Here is a 17,431-nt window from a genome sequence, read left to right as displayed (position 1 = left end):
AATGAAAACCTTTCTCCAAGGCTTCATATGAGCTACATAAAATAAAGACCTTATGTGAATTCCTAGGTCCAGGATATTTGGCTGTTCAATGAGCAGGAAGAGAGAGAGGCTCAGAGCATCTTGTCTGAGCTTCAGCCAAAGGTAAGCAATGGTTTAGTCTCATTTCTGTTGCTAATCCATCATATGGTCTTGGACATTTAGAGCAATTGATTGGGTTAAATAGTTTCTTTTAAAGATCTTTCTAGTTCAAAATTATAGGCCATAAAAGTGGGCAAAATGGAATGCCTCCATTAAGGAAAAATCCGGCCATGGGTGTTTGCATTTCAGAATGAGATGCACACATCTTCTGATGACAAAGGCAGTCTTTCCTCTAGACCCTCAGTGACTAAAAAGTGTGTGTACACACTGAATAGACTCACTCATGGAAATTACATTAATAAATTATATAATTGTATAAAAAGTTTAAAGAGTATGAATAACAGCAGTTCCTCAACTCTGCTTTATCAAATGACAAAAATCTATACAGAGTGGTCACCACTGAGGGAGTTAGGAGTCACCCTCAGGAGTCTGCAAGTCAGAAAATCTAGACCTTACATTTGTCTGGGATGCTTGCTGCAGCCACCCCAAACCCTGCCCACTCCCGACTACAGGGATCTGTGCCCTCCTACCTTACAATAGAAAAGAGTAAACTTCCTTAACCTAAGGAAGAGCTGGGGTTCAAGAAGCCTATTATAGGCCGGGGGTGGTGGCTCACGCTTATAATCCCAGCACTCTGAGAGGCTGAAGTAGGTGGATCCCTTGAGCTCAGGAGTTCCAGACCAGCCTAAGCAAGGCCGGGACCCCATCTCTACTACAAATAGAAAAATTAGCTGGGTGTTGTGGTAGGCACCTGTTGTCCCAGCTACTCTGGAGGCTGAGGCAGGAGGATTGCTTGAGACCAGGAGTTTGAGGTTGCTGTGAGCTAGGCTGATGACACAGCACTTTAGAATGTGGAAACAAAGTGAGACTTTGTCTTAAAACAAAACCAAATAAGAAATCTATTACATGTATCCAAGCACTTATAACATCATAGAATTAACAATTTATGAATTAAAGAGAAGGGCTTCTGCTATTTTTGTTGTGTGCTATTTTCTAATAATAATGCAATATTTGGGTAGAACTATTGCTATGTTTTATATCTCTTATATTCTCAGTCCATTAACATTTGGAAAAATGCTGGCCTGAATTCAGGGGTGAAATACAGAGCCTTGGAAAAAAAAGAAAAGTGAGTTGATTAACAGTTCAGTTTTTCGTACTTTAGTTTTGTTAAATCCATACTACACTATGAGATCAAAATTAAATTATCTTAGCTGTCATTTTATATTTAATTTTTACCAGGGTTCTAAATGTACTGTTCCCTCTCTTTGAGGAAAAATTTTATATTATTTTTCCTGAGACAGACTTTCTACCATACACTAGGAAAACTCGTAATAAACTAGACTCCAAATTACATGAGAAAAAAAAGCCTTTGTACCCCTTGTACGTGGTATAGCCATGTTCCCTAAACCTTCATTGAATAAGGTTATTAAATTAATGAATGAATGGGAAAATCAAGAATTTAATGGGATCCTGACAACTTGTAAGTGTGTGGAGCTTGCACCTGTCTTTGTGACTCATCTTGATCCTTTGTAAAATGCTGAGTTAAGGTTGAGTTAGTTCCATTTAGAGACTGACTTCCTAGCATAACCCTCATGGATAATTATAAATTTCATAAAGAATCTAAGAATGTCTTTGACACACTCTCTCTACACATTCAGATTGGCCCTGGCAAACCTGAAATTCTGCAAATTCCTAGTATGATAAATTCTTATTAAATGGCAGAAAGATGATGTCTACAGTAAACTGTTCTGTTCTGTTTGCTGAAAATGAGAATAGCATTTATTTCCCCCCATCCCTCAATTGGGTTCTTTCTGGAATGATATATTAGAACTACAGAGTGCTCTTTTCTTTCCTGATCGTCCGTGGTCATGTCTAAGGAAATTCAAGTTCGTATTTGTCTCTCAATAAGCTCTTCTAGAATGAGAGTTATTATTGTGATCAAATCCACTTTGCAAGAAATAAACTTGGCACCCAAGGAAAGATACCTCTTTTTTCCCCCATGTCTAGCCATAGCTATGGCAATTAATTATTAGTGATTCTGCCAACAACCTGACATTTCTTCTAGAGCAAGAGAGAGGAGGGACAAAGATGATGTGTTCGTATACTACCACTGCCTTTACTCTTTCCCCCTCTGGCTCCTATGTACCGAGACTTCAGCAGTCATGGCCTACATCTCACTTCCTCTTTGTTGTGTCAGAAGTCAGAGAAAGAGTTGTTGGGTGGGTGGATAAACAACACTTTTCATTTTTAGGCTTTTGGATTCTCAGTCTTATCAGGGACACTAAGAAAATAGCCTAGGAACTCTTCCTGTCAAGTGAATTAACAACTTTCATATAAATAGGTGCCTCAAAATGATTGGAACTTCCAGAAAGAGTTTGTTCATGAAAATGAGAAAGGTGTTTACTTTTGAGGAGTCACTTGCCCCTATGAAGCTCTAAGAAACCCATAGGGAGGTGGTGGGATAGCAAACTAATATGGCCTCTTTGAAAAGAAGTATGGAGAATCTTTAAAGAACTGATACTATTAGACTTTCCATTTGATCCCACAATCCCATTACTAAGCATTTTCCCAGAAGAAAAAGAATCATTTTATCATAAGGACAGCTGCACTAGATTGTTTATCTCAGCTCAATTCACAATCACCAAGATGTGGGAACAACCTAAATGCCCATCAACCCAGGAATGGATAAACGAATTGTGGTATATGTATGCTGTGGAATACTATTCAGCCATGAAAAAGACAGAGACTTTACATCTTTTGTGTTTACCTGGATAGAACTGAAACACATTCTTCCTGGTAAAGCATCACAAGAATCGAAAAGCCAGTATCCAATGTACACAGTACTAACATGATGCCAGCAGACGATCTAATACACTTTCACAAAAGAGAAAAACTCAATTCAATTCAGGTTGGGGGGAGGGAGCCTCTGGGAGAGAAAACAGGGGAGGGGATTGGTGTGCTCCCACTGAATGGGCACAATGTAAGGGTACATGGCACATCTTCTGGGTGGGGGAAACAACTATAAGAGGGACTCTACGTAACAAATGCAAATATCGTAACCTAGTTGTTTGTACCCTCACACTAATCTGAAATAAAAAATAAAACTCTAAGGCATGCATATAAGAATGTATTCATTTATCTGTCACATGTATTAAGCACTATACATGTGCCAGGCCTATTTCTAGTTTCTGGACATACAGAGGTGAATAAGCACTGTCCCTCCTCCCCCAAAAAATGTCTATTCACAAAGGAATACATTTAGAAAATAAACAAACTAATCACTTAATATAATTTCTGGTGATGCTCTGGGAAAAAGAAAAGCAGGGTCCAGTAGAGGGTGAGGATGTGCATTTGTCTAAGAGGGTGACACTCATGGGGCCCTGAACAACATAAGGAGAAGCATCGGTTTCGGACAGCCTGTGGGAGCATGAGATCTGGAGATTCTCAGCAGCCACTTGATGGTGGTAGTGGGGGGAGCCAGGTGAGCAACAGAAATGGGTGCCGAGACAGGTGGGCTAAGTACATCTTTCTAACCCAAGGAGAAGTTTTAATTTTATTCTCAGTATAATGGCAAGGCAGTGGGAGACTTTGTTAGGGAGTGATGTAATCTGATTTATATTTTAAAAGATCCTTGTGGTTGTTTTGTGGGTAAAGGGAGGATGCTGGGAGCTGGTTAGAAGGCTTATTCAGCATTTCAGGCAAGCGAGAAATGATGGTGAAAGCAGCTAAGTGTTAGCAAGTCATCTCATTAGAAACTTCCTCCTCTATGGTTGACTCCCCCATTGGTTGTGTCCCCAAGTCGCAATATTTCAATCTCAGCGGTAAAATTCCAAACAAAAGCATTCTACAATTCATAGCTCACTAGGCTTAGGTGTGAAATTTACTTTTTTCCCCTCTCTTCATAAGCCTTGTTAGGCTACAAGGGTTTTTATGGGAGATCTGGAAATAGAAAAAAAGAATAATCAAGAAAAGGCAGATCTTGAGATAGACAAAGAAGCTGGAGAAGGGGCAGGGGAGAGTCTTGTTCAAGCAAAGAAAGATAATCAAGGGCTAAGAGGAAAGACGAAGTTGCAGGCTTTAGACACACATGGCTTGCAGTAAAGAGGTGAATTGTTGATCAAAAGAAACACACACACACACATATAAAATATTCCATTAAATTGTATGTTGATTTATCATATTTTTGATACCCCAAAGCAAGAGAGTAATGGACAGAGAAAGGATCTTGGTGGCCTTTTCTTGGTGCATGTTTAACAGTATGGAAATATAACCTGCACATTGAAATGCTGGAATTTCCAGGAAATGTTCCTGGCTGACTGTGGACAAGGAAACAATATTGCTTCATTTGGGGCCATGCAAGAAAACGGGGGCTGTACACCTGACCTCTGAACTATTGAGTTCTCCTCCTAATAAATATCTACCGCTTCATCCCACCAGATATAACCCTGCTGGACTGAGAGAAGGAATTTTCATCTCAGTTGAATGAATAGCAAAAGGAAACAGAGGGAGGTGAGAAGAATTGTGCTCCTGATCCCAGAACAACCAGATCCCTCTCCCCATCCACCACTGGGGCTGCTAGAGCCTGGTCGTTGGACCAGTGTCTGCAAGCTGCTACATCCTTGCCTTGTGTTGTGCTGTTCCACTTAGCACAGGAATGAATTTCCTTGGCAGGGAAAGTGGAACAAAAAAAAAAAAAAAAGTTTATTTGCCAAAAAAAAAAAGAAGTTTTAAAGCAGCATATATATCATACACACACTCTCTCACATACATGCACAGACACACCCACGTGGACACAGGTTTGCACACACACAGATACAGGGTTCGTTCCTTAGAAGCAGTTATGTGTTTATCCTATCACTTTCGGCTATCTGAAGAAATGCTCTTCATGTAGTTCACTAAGAAGTCAAGCCAGTTAGGAAATAGAAAATGAAACCCAGGGAAATAGGTTAAAAAGTACTAAAATGCCTCATTCTGAAAGACAGAGGGAAAGGATAATTCCATAACAATTGGCTCACATAACAACGTAGGCAGAGGCTGGTGATCAGCTGCTACTCCTGTCATATAATGGACTGTCTTCCTTCTCCACACCTGGTGCAAGTATACTGATTGAGCTCTGCTGAGAACCCGAGAAAAGTGGATTTACACTCTGTTATCAGAATTTCTGGTCAGCTATTGATACAGCTTCTAGGGGATAAAATAATCGTTGAATACTAGAATGGTTTAAGCTGAATGAGGGCTCTGGACAATAAATTCTACTCCTCGGAGGCCAATTTGAGCACTGCTATTTATCCCAGGCATTTTCTTTTGTCCATCATTAAATATATTACCTCGTGCACACTTTTCCTTTTGCTCCCGTTTTCCAGCTTGGACTGATACCAAGGCCTAGTTCAAGTCCCATCATATTGAAACTCAAGGATTTTCATCTTTTATGAGTCCCTGTCATAAAGCAGAACCTTGCAATGTATAAAACTTTGAAATTTCTAGCATGAGTTGGTGAACTTAATTGTCAGACCCCATAGGACTACGGATTTGATGGTCATTCCAGAAGAAGAGTTCCGACATTGCTTTGAGGTCCAAAGTGTGGACTTGGCACTGGCATCAGTGCATAGCGTCCCAAGGGGGGTACTTTGAAAATGACCACAGTGATATTTAGCAATGAGGCATGGAGTATTTTTTCTAGGATGAGTTTGTGAACTTCATTGTCAGACCTCATATACCTAACAGGTATACTTTCACCTGTTCCCAAGGAAATCTAATTCTTTATACTTTCATTGGGCATGGGTTAGAATCATGACATGAAGGAGGGAATCACTTGCTAGCGAAGTTAACTATTAGCCGTTCACTGGTGAACATCTATAGCTTAACAACAGCGATTTGTTATTATCTTTATCTTTGTGTAGGCAGTAACTTCTGAACATGAACTTGGGACTCTTCAAGTTTCTTAGTTGGTATCTCTGGCAAGTCTCAAGGATGTACTACATGTAAAGTTTATATCATATAATGTAACTCAGAGTCAGAGTCTAGTGTTCTAATCTGAACACTCCTCCGCAGGGGAATTCTGGAAAATACTGGCATGCTGCTATTTTATTACATCCTTCTATTTAAATATAGGTTCTTTTTTTTTATATGTCATTTCAGCCCTTGAAAAATGGATTAAGACTTCATTTTGACAGTTTCTGGTTAGTTAGAACAAAACGTTTGGGAGGAAAAATGGTTTGGTGAGGTTGGAGTCAATACAAAATGATGGGTCCAATAATTCTACCAAGGGTGTCCTCATACTCCAGCATGAAGGTGGATTTCAGCCCAAATCCCAGAAAGAACGAATGGGAATGGGTTCTATTTTACATCGCAGAGAAACACTAGGGAAGGAGAGATGTTAGTGCTAGGAAAGCAGATATTTCCCTAGTTCTACTCTATGAAAATTTAGTCTAAGTCCTTCAAAAATGATCTCTAGTGAGTGTGTGTGCACACACACATACAATTACGATTACTATTTAGAGAATTGTTGTGATTATTAGCAAGTTAGAAGTTCCCAAGAGATATGGTGAGGCATGGAGATGGCATTCTCAAAATTGGGATAAAATTGACTAGCTCTGCAAAAACACTGAAAAGGCTAAACAACAAAGTGACTATTATAAAGTAACAGAGCTGTAACTCATCACAGGTTGAGTTCCCTTTGTGTATTGGTACTATACACATTATCTCCTGTAATGCTCCTAAGTACTCTTTGAGGGAGGTGTCATTAAGCCATTTTACAGAGCAGGAAACCGAGATATAGAAAATTTAAGCAACTTACCAGTAAAAATTACATAGTGTGCAAATGGTAGGGTCAGAATTCAAGCCTATAGCTGTGTGATTTCAAAGCTTATATTTTTAATAGCTATGCCCTCCGTCTTCTAGACCATGACACCAGGTAGGGTCATGCTCTTGTATTAAAGAATAAATCTTGTATAAAGTTCCCATATTGGGGAGACTCAAAACTGGCCACCTAATGGAAGGGTGGGGTGGGGTGGAAGGCTGGCAAGGTTAAGACATAAGAATCCTGAGTGGTGACATCAGTTGTAGTGAAACCCGGCCTTAGATGTCCCTCGTGATAGGCAAGACCTGGAAACCAGTGATTTCTTTTCTATTTGTCTCTGAACATTGAGTGTGTGGCATGTGATTCAGTTATGAGTTCTCACCTTGAGGGCAAGTACTCAGTCTATAATAACAATGTTTATTTTAAAATATTTAACATTTAATCGATAGATTCTCATTCCTCTAGGACGAGGTGGTATAACCCTGCAGAAACAGAAGCAAGAAGATTGAGCACAAGGCTTTTCAATTTCCAAAGTATGTGAGTTTTAGTTCTATCCTCATTTATAAAAGACACATGCAGAAAGAGACTCTTCGAAAGAAATTTCTTGGACACCAAATGTCTTCTCTTCTGGATATCTATAACCTTCACCCTTACTTTCAATGCTAAACTTTTAGAGCAAGCAGGACATAATCAACTCAGGGTCTAAACCTGCAAACTATGCATATGTAGATTTATGTAAATATCCATGCAAATCAGATACATCCACTGGGCTCCTGAGAGGGTGCAAATGGAGCCCTGGGTACAGTAGAGGTCAAATATCTTTGACTTAGAGCTCAATTCTACCTGCAGGTTTTTATAGGACGATGCCAGCCCCTGAACAACAGCAGTCTTTAAATGCTGTGATGATTCCACGCTTGAGTAGTTTTTAGTCATAATTAGGAAGGGGTGACCTGGTTCAGAGAAAAATGAACAGCAGAATAAAACCCAGCTCTAATATTCCAGTTTCAGTTGGATGCTTCTTATCTCTCTATCCCTGCTTTCCTATTTTTTTCACATGTCCATGAAGGGACCTTGGCTCAACATGGCTTTCATATTTTCAATAGCCTTTGACTAGAATTGCTGAATTTCCCTAACTTACCTAAAAGGCGGGACAGTCCCAGGCCACTGTCCCTAGAAATGCTTCAATACTGAGGGGCCTCCTGCCTTGAAGCGTGTGCACCTTCCCTGATGTGCTGCACCAACAATACCAATTAAATTACCAAAGGCTACACCAGCAATGGACTGTGCAATGATTGTTACAACTACTATGATAAAGAGCTATGGAATTGTTAACTCCACAGTAACCAATAAAGACTACAGGCTCACCCACCCCCCCCCAAAGGCCATTAGACTTTGGAATGTCCTTGTGGGAGTTCACTGGATATTCTTGGGTAGAGTAAGCCAGGATATTACCAATCCCTCTGTGCTAGGGCAGAAGAAAGGGACCATGGAATTATGTTGGGGTGATCATACCAAATAAGGGTTGGACTTGAAGGCGTAACGTGGAACCCACATTCTCCTCTACCATCCTGGTGCCTGCACTGGCTGTTGAGTTCACACCGAGTTGTGTCCTCTGCTGCAGGATTCAATTCATTGCCCCGAGTAGTCAGATTCTGAGGTTTCCCAGTCTTTTCTGCCCTCCAATAAATCTCAAGCAGAGAAACCTGAACAGTTCGCGACCTTGGGTGGTTCAAATCTACTGCCACACAGCACGACCTCCTTCTCTCCCCAGATGGCTTTGTCCCATAGCTTGACATAGCGAGAATATTCCTGTTCGCTTAACACATTTCCAGGACGGTGGCCAACGGCAGACACCAGGTCATTAAACCCATTCACAACTGAATGACTGAAAGAGAAGATATGATAGTTTTAATTAATTCTTTGCAATTGAACCCGATGTTTCTTGAATAAGATTATTCTTCCTGAGTTTCTCATCTGATTCTACATCTACAAAACTGAGATCAAAATGCTAATTCTCATCTGATTCTACATCTACAAAACTGAGATCAAAATGCTAATTTCCTATAATGAAATGGCCTGGAAAATAGAAGAGATTTAAAAAAAAAAAACCTCTAATGTATTTACATATAACCTATTTTTGAGCCAAGCAAGAGAAATGAATGAGTTTAGAATCAGCCAAATTACATAAGGAATTTACGTGAAGAAAATGTCATCTATTGGGATCAGGGCTGGGGTTCTGGAGATGAAGAAACTGGAAATAAAAGGCAAAGGGAGTGAGGTTGGGGTATGTAAAAAAAAAAGTAGGAGTTGAAGTTTGCTTTGTTTAGTATGGAGGCCCAGGGCTTGGGGGAAAGAGAGGTAGGGTGGGGAAGCTTTGCTCTGAATGAGACAGCAAAAAGCAAAAAAAGGGTCCCTTGGAGAAGGGGAATGGATCAGAATCCAGTCTTGGGTTTGCCAGATGCGTCCTTTCAATTAGACTGTAAATAATTCTCACCTGTGGTTAGGTCTAACCATATAAGCCGTACCAATATTTGAAAGAGAAAATTGTTCTTGCTTCTAATTAAAAGGTATTATATTCTCAGGCTGCTGTGTTGCCCAGGATCCCATTAATCAAAGAAGCCATTACATCTCTACTTACATTAATTCCATTATTGTATCACGTGAGTTATGTTCAGACATTTATTACCCAATAATTTTCAGAGGAAAACGTAATCACTTGGGTGGAGATATCATTAATGTGAAGAGATTTTTGGCACACCAGTTAATGAAGTGCATGAACTAACCCTCCAACCCCAATTACAATGAACTTTTCCAAATTCGGAGGCTAATGGGTAAGCTCCAAATGCTGTAAATGAGATTGCCGGATTCGGGCAGCTCTCCGTGAATGTCAGTGTAGTCCTAGGCTTTTGCAAGGATAACATCAGGTAAACAAAATCAGGGCACCTTTGTCATCTTCCAGAATCATTGTGCCTGTTTATTATGGGTGCATTAATTTTTCAGCAACAACTTCTGGAAATTAAATCTTCACATAAAAGGAAATCATTATATGTATTAAAAATGACTTTCTAAAGCAGGCAGTGGGTTGTTCCTTCTTTAAAAATCTCGTGCAGTAGAACAATATCATTACAAAAACAATTCTCACTAGACTTTATAGGTTATTAGAAGAGAATTTATCTTGGGTTGCCTTTTGTCACTGTGCGTGTCATACTGCAGGATTATGAGATAAATGGTAATGGTAGTCATGTAATATTTGTTTTAGGAAGTCTGAGCAGTGATAAAGAAACATCATACTTTCTACTGAAAACCTAACACGGTTCCAGATTCTTGAAATGCCAGAGGTTTACTGCAGGTCTGGGGCAGAAAAGAGGGGCCAGACGGGATTTGAATTTGGGCACAGTGAATCATAGCATCTTCATGTGTGATGTGACCTTTGGAATCATCTCTATCAGACAAATTCTCTAAGGCAGAGATGAGGAATGCCATTGTCCCAGCAGCAGGGCCGTTGGGGAGGAGGCAGTTTTCATTTGTGAGCAACAGAAAATCAGAAGAAAATGTTTTAAGTAAAATGACAGATGAAATCCCAATGTATAAAATAGACTGGAGATAGTTGGGTCGATGGCCCAGGGGTAGAGAACGGCTTCCCTTGCCTCCCACCAACCCACCTGGCCCGCTCCCTGACTCCACCATAACCTCTCCGTGAGGAGTTATCAGACACTCAGACATCCGGAGAACAGCAGGACTTTTTGCAAAGTAAGAGGTTCTATCTGAGTGAGAATGAGATCCAGAAAAATAATGATGACTATGTGAAGAATGGTCACATAGATCCAGAGAAGCAGAATGGCTGGTTTTGAGGAAGAGATGGTCATGAGATCTCTCTCTCCCTCCCTCTCCACTTCCTTTAAATACACATGCATAGTCTAAATTCCGTGGCCAAGATTCTGAGTGGTCCAGTTTGGGTAGGACCCATCAGCTACAGTGTGGGCATGGGCGTGGCTGTGTAGAGAGACATGGGAGGCATAAGGCTCCCTGTGTCGGGCGTCAGTTCCTAGGGAACAAGAGCTGGACAAGTCCCCAGCAGTTTGAAAACCACTGACAGAATATGCTGGGAGTGGCTCCTCACTCATACTGGAATGGGACAGGAGCTTACAAGTCAACTGAGCTACAAGAAAAATCGATCCAGGCCAGGCGTGTGAGCACAGTCCTGGGAACTGTGGCGAGTGCGGTACAGGCACCAGAGTTACCATCTGGGAAGCCCACAAGGACTGGGGTGGTGTCCAAGATTCCAGGCAAGCACGGCCGTGGAAACTCTGGGCAGGCAGCCTTGGGAAGCCGGCAGTCAGCAGCAGAGTGTGTTGGAAGCGTGTTTTCCTGGTCCCTAACTTCTAGCTGAGGTTCAGAATCCCAGCTGCAGGTCTTGTGGGGAAGAGAAAGGTAGCAGCCTCCATCTGGGAAGAACTAGGAAGCAGGTAAAAGTGACCTGGAAATAAACAGGGAATGAAGAGGTCAGAAGGTCGGTTCTTAGCCAAACTGAGCTCTAAGGTCCGGGGAAGGAAGCAGCATGACTCAAGAAGTTCCATAAGCTACTGACCCAGAGCTTCTGGACTCTCCTGGGCAGTGCAAGATGGCTGTCAGTTTCCCAGAGGAGGCAGGGAGGCTCTGAGAATCTGCCCTCCACTAGGAGAGAATCAAAGGAGTAGTAGAACTTCCGCTTGCTCTGAATGGTCTTTGTGGGAAGGGGACACCCCAGAGTCCTCTACTGCACAGCGAGGGTATCACCTTTGACCTTTCCTAACCCAAGGCAAGTGACCTATGACACAATCAAACTGTCAGGCTGAAGGAACACATAACGGTCTGAGTCAAAATACAGCGCCATGTGTTGAAAACGCATGTTCTCTGAAAATGAACTACCACGCTTGGTAGACACCTTCCACGCTAACGTGTCTGATATATGTAGACTTGGGGTGTGTAAAGATTTCAAAAGAAAGCTCCCCAGAAACAATTTCCAGCACCCCTCATCTGTATCCCCTCCTGATATTCTTCACGTCTACATCTCGTCGCGATACATGTTTTACTCATTTGCTTAATTGGCTGAAGATTTCACCGTCTCGTGGCCGCCAGAAGAAGGCCCTGGAAACACTTTAGGAGCAGGACTCGGGGCTTTAACTTCAAACGCCCACTCCTGATGCTCCTGCCAAGAAATAACAAAATATTTGTCTCTCGGATAGTTAACCTCTCTGCCACACACAATCCACAACACATTGCTTGGCAAGCTGTAAGCAACACCCCCTTCTCCTCTTCAAAAGATGGTAATCTTTTTGCTTCTCCAGATGAGAAAACCCAGGAACACACACCATTCTCCCACAAATGAGCCTGTCCTGAGACCATTTGTCATGTAATTTAAGGGTAAGTGTCAGAAGTGTTTCACTACGTTGGAACTAAGGAGCTGAAATTCTGAATGTTGATAAGAAATGCCATCTGTAACCCCCGCAGACACAGGGCCTTAATCGGTATGAGATTCTCCTCTAGTCCCTGGGATTCAGTGCCCAGAAAAAGAACAGATGCGTTAGCTCGTAACCCTAGGGTGGTAGCATTGAGTATTCCCCCCCCCCCTTTTTTTTCTCTTTCCAATTCCTTTCTTCCCCCCAAGAACTCCGGGTCTCTTACATATAAAACCAATGCATGGCTTTTCTGATATATTTTGCCTACGTTGGAGTTATACCCATGTGCCAATCACCAGTGAAAGGTGATTACTTATTCAGTAGAACGGAGCTTTGAAGAACAGTGGGACGTGGCTCCATATAAATGACACATTTTATCTGTTTTTCAAATAATTCACGGAAAATACTGACATAAAGTGCCAATTATTTTTTCCCCATGAATAGGGCTGGCAGTCTTATTGTATACTTTAAAAGTCACTTACAATTTGCTCACATTTCTTCACTCCCCAGGGGAAAGAATGTATTTCCTTGGCTCCAAAGATTAAAGTTCGATTTGACTTCCTATTTTGTGGAAGGAACTCTTAAAGACATTGCATTCTTAGATCCTTCTAGATAGCCTTGCAAGCTGTAAATTTGGGGATTGATGTCTAGGAGGAAAGCCTCAGAGGCTGCATGCTAGTTAAAATAATAAAGTGCTTCTTATCCTCTGGATGCGTTAGGGAGAATAGCAGGTGGTCATTGTTTACCAGGCTAAAGTGAGCCACTCCATTTGAGACAGCTGGTTTTGGACCCCAACTAAATGCCATGCCTGAGCAATTTGACTTCTAACAAAGCCAGCTAACAGGACTCATTCTCCTTGTTTCATTTGAATGAGAATTAGCTGCTGCTGCGTGCAAGCCCCAGACCCTGGATCAGAAAATGGTTCTCTAGACTTGCTTATTGAAGCTGAGTGGCTGGAGAATTTGGAGGGGGGTGGGAGCCATCTCTCAGAGAAGCACAACTTCCTTTCCATCCTCACTACTCTGTTGGACTCAAGCAGACGTGGCAGGAAGGAGAGGGAGAGGCAGGAACATCCTTTGGCTACGTTCAGGGCAGCTGTGCTGCTCAGACTCCCAGGAAAAGCCACAGGCTGGAGGAAAACAGTGGTCCCTATATATTCATTAAAGAAAGAGCGTGTGACTAGTTCACAAGCTGTCAGGATAGTTGACATGGACCCCTTTCCAAAGAACGCTGTATCAGCTCAGGGACAGAGCTGCTGGTGTCTTAGTCCAAAAGGTCAGAAAAATACAAAGAAAAGAAAAGAAGAGGGGGGGATTTGCAAGGTGCTGCTCCCAAAAGTAGTCTCCTGGAAAAGACTCTTTGGGATGGGCAGTAACTGTACCCTGGACACTTGGCAAGTCCAGGCACGTGAACTTAGACCATTCTAGCTTTGCACCTACAACGTGCATTTTTATAATGTGATCTAGCGGATGGGAGTTGAATACCCAGAGCAACCGAACGCTTTAGAAATGACTCATCAGGGTCCCACTGTAAGAATTAAGGTCCAAGCAGAGCCAAACTGCCTTCTTCTAAGCAATTTCCCTCTTCGAAGGACCAGTTTGTTTTTGTGTATTTATTTATTTATGTATTTTGGTCAGGGCCGGGTTTGAACCCACCACTTCCAGTATATGGGGCCGGCACCCAACTCCTTTGAGCCACAGAGGCTGCCCGTTTTTGTGTATTTATTTGTAGGACTGCAATGGGCATGTGTCTCCATCCGGGAAACATCCAATATCAAAGTTTTTTTTGTTTTTTTTTTTTTTTTAGAAGGTATACCCTTTGTCTAAGACCAGATGGCCGCCAGAGAGTGCACCAAAGTCATGACTGAAATGCAATCGTGAATTTAATGCAATCAGTAGTTATCGAAAGAAAAAAACATAGATGCCATAACTCAGCGTCACCGCAGAAACCTTATTTGCTTAGTTTATTACCACGTCAAAGTTGTTCTCTAGGCTCATTCAATCCAGCCTGGAAAACATCTATGGTTTGTTTCTCGTGTTAATCAGCTTATTCCATGATGCTTTACCACCGATGTTAGGCGTTTTCACAGTTCAGCCTGATGATGGACATGAGCAGGCTGAGTCTCCTCGGGGATTTTTCTGCCTGGAATGATGCAATTTCCAGGAGCACATTACACCACCCCTGAGAAGCCCTCCCACCTTCTTAGGAAATAATCCTCTATCTGTGGGTGATCTCTCATTCTCCAGTTTAAATAGTCTTACCTATGCTTTAAGATTTCATTAATCAATCCTTATTCCTTCTTATTAATCTCCTTAAAATTCTTACTCTAGGTATGCAATCGCCCTACTAAGGCCTCGAGAATTCTCCAAAGTTGGTGGCAGTTCTGGGCGATGGCTTGAAAGATTTCTTGCATTTTCTAGAAACAATGCATCTGGCTTCAGGATGCTGGTTTCCTCAAGAGTCTGGCCGACTTAGAAAGTAAGTTAAAGAAAACAGCTCCTGAGGCTCAGCGGAGAACAACCCAAAGGCGCTCATCCGAGAGAGAGAGAGAGAGAGAGAGAGAGAGAGAGAGAGAGAACAAAATATTCAAAAATCATACAAAAGGCAGTTTCTTCGCCTTCAAAAGGAAAGCGCCCGTTTATTCTTTCCCAGTGAAGTCTCTGACTTCTGAACTCTCCTGACTACTCCCAGACGGTCGGATGTAGTTCCCTTTTTCTTGTTGTTGCTACACTTGGGAGCTGGGATAATGGTGCACCTCGTGGACCGGGCAGGAAGTCAGGACCTGAAACCTGCAGATGTGGGGCTTTGAGGAGGCTGTGGAATCTTAAAAGGGAGAAGTCAGGAGGCAGAACGCTGGAGTATCAGGGTGAAGTAAGTCAGAGGTTCAGCAACCAGGAAAGAACTCGGAATCCCAATACCACCGGGGTCTGAGGTCAAAAAAAAACAGAGGGTTCAAGGAAGCGTGTGGGGCAAAGCTCGTGTAGGGGTGAGGGGAAACTGGCCTATTTCCCCTAAAAGCTTGCTGAAAGGTCAAGTCACAATTAAGGCAGATTAATAAGAGGAAACTTGGCTCAGCGCCTTGGCTCAAGTGGCTTAGGCGCCAGCCACATACACCTAAGGTGGCGGGTTCGAATCCCCAGCCCGACCCGCCAAACAACAATGACGGCTGCAACCAAAAAATAGCCAGGCGTTGTGGCAGGTGCCTGTGTTCCCAGCTACTTGGGAGGCTGAGGCAGGAGACTTGCTTGAGCCCAGGAGTTGGAGGTTGCTGTGAGCTGTGATGCCACGGCATTCTAACCCAGGGGGACAGCTGGAGGCTCTGTCTCAAACAAACAACAACAACAACAAAAAACAAATAAGAGGAAACTTTATTTACCATGCACTTGAGGAGAATTCAGACAATGGTCACCCAACATCCCTATGAAGCTCAGCTATTTTTATACCTGCCTTGTAGATGGGAGTGGGGGAAATGAGAATTAGAGGTAATTCTGTTTAGGGGTGATAAAGGGTTGCTTGGGAGAATGACTGGACGGGAGGGGGAAGAGATTGGCTTATAAATTAAATGATTTGGCCCAGGTCTGGTTATATGCGGCAATATATTGAGATAACAGGGAGAGAAAGGGAAATCAATTCCGCTTTAGGTCAACAGGTCAGCCTGGTAGGGTTTATGCTGGTAGAAGGGAAGCCCCTTTCAATGCTTAAAAAAAAAATCTCAAACAGCCTTTAATTTAAAGTATTCTTTATATCAAGAGTCATAATTTGAAATTTCCTAAGCTCCTTCACTTGCAACTCTGCCTCGTCCAGAAAGCCCTTTACCTGGTTTCTGCGGGGAGAAGTATCATTCTAATGGTATACCCGGCCCAGGACCTGAAAATAGGGCTGATGATGAGGATGAGGGTATAACGGGTGCCGACATGGCTCTGTGGAATAAGTGTATTTTTCATTATCTCCATTACCTAATATAGACCTCCTTCCTGTTATTTGTTCATTTTTTTTTTTTTTTGAGTTCCCAGAATAGACTCCTGTGAGGCTTCCAACTTTCAGAGATCTTTAAGGCCATCTGGAAGCTTTGGATATAAGACACATCTAATCTTAAGGCGTATCATCCGTATTAACACATTAAGTTCTGCCGTTGGATTTACTCAGCTCCTTCTGAGCCGTGGGGAACAGGTTATTTCCACTATCTTTATCTGAAGAAATGGTTCCTCCCTCGGTAGAGATTTCCCCGGCCATGACCAAGGTCACCGTAGCCCCTCCTGTCTAAGAGAAGAAGGGGAAGATGGAACTCAAAACCAAGAAGTAGTGGTCATGGAGAAAAGAGTTAAAATTTCAGCCATACGATAGCAGAGAAAAATTAACATAGATGATAACATATGTATGCACCTATTCAAACACTTACGGGGTGTTTACCGTGTACCAAGCAGCCGCTATCTCTCCATTGAGAAAATGAGAACATTTGGGGAGAAACCAAAGAGCCAGGTAGGTTTCCAGCAGTTCTCAACCTGTGGATCGCGACCCCTTTGGGAGTCAAATGACCCTTTCACAGGGGTCGTCTAAGGCCATCCTGCATCTCAGATATTCATACCACGATTCATAACAGTAGCAAAATTACAGTTTTCGTTGAAGTAGCAATGAAAGTAATTTTATGGTTGGGGGTTACCACAACATGAGGAACTGTCTTAAAGGGTCGCAGCATTAGGAAGGTTGAGAACCACTGGTTTAGACAGAGAAGGTCCTTTTATATCATTGCACTCCAGGAAGTGTACGCTAAAATAGAAAAAGCGCTAGGTTGAGTTCGGATTTCCGTTTTAGTTTTACAATTTTGAGCAAGTCCCCAAATTTTGGCAGCTTTCAGTTTCCACCTCCACAGGACAGGAGGTTTATTAATAAGCATGGATTTGGTAGAAAGACGTCACTGCACTGTGGGCTGCTGGGTACTGTGGGCTGCTGGGTACTGGGGACTGCTGGGTACTGTGGGCTGCTGGGTACTGTGGGCTGCTGGGTACTGGGGGCTGTTGGGTGCTGTGGGCTGCTGGGTACTGGGGGCTGCTGGGTG

The sequence above is a fragment of the Otolemur garnettii genome, unplaced genomic scaffold (assembly GCF_000181295.1).
Source record: "Otolemur garnettii isolate 467f Iridium unplaced genomic scaffold, OtoGar3 scaffold00019, whole genome shotgun sequence".
NCBI classification, from domain to species: Eukaryota; Metazoa; Chordata; class Mammalia; order Primates; family Galagidae; genus Otolemur; species Otolemur garnettii.
The sequence above is the reverse complement of the archived record's forward strand: the minus strand, read 5'-3'. Positions refer to the sequence as shown.